Below are 417 nucleotides of genomic sequence, written 5' to 3'. Positions count from 1 at the left end.
TTGAAAACGAAAAGAGTAATATACTTAAGTAATTCCTTAAGAATGTCCCTTAAACTATAACAACTTCAGAGCACCTTGACTTAGAGAATATACCACATTTTCCAACTCCTATTTGTCTAGTTATATTCATTATATATAAGTAACCATGACAACAGAATTGTAAGTTCTGCTTTAAAGACTGTTGCCCTTTCCAACTTTTACTTTAAGTTGGATCCCTGTTATCAGTAATACTTAGATGAACTTCCCCTTTCAAAGTAGTAAAAACTAAAGCATTAAATTAGTACCTAAAATCAAAGTACAGTTTTTATTTATAAAACTATTGTGTTGTATCCTGACATGTGGCAGCAAAGATAATATAAAATGTATTCAGAGACTAATGCCATTATGAACAGAAAAGACTATATATAAATATATATA

The sequence above is a fragment of the Colobus angolensis genome, unplaced genomic scaffold (genome assembly GCF_000951035.1).
Source record: "Colobus angolensis palliatus isolate OR3802 unplaced genomic scaffold, Cang.pa_1.0 Scaffold5, whole genome shotgun sequence".
Taxonomy (NCBI): Eukaryota; Metazoa; Chordata; class Mammalia; order Primates; family Cercopithecidae; genus Colobus; species Colobus angolensis.
This window is presented reverse-complemented; position numbering follows the sequence as displayed.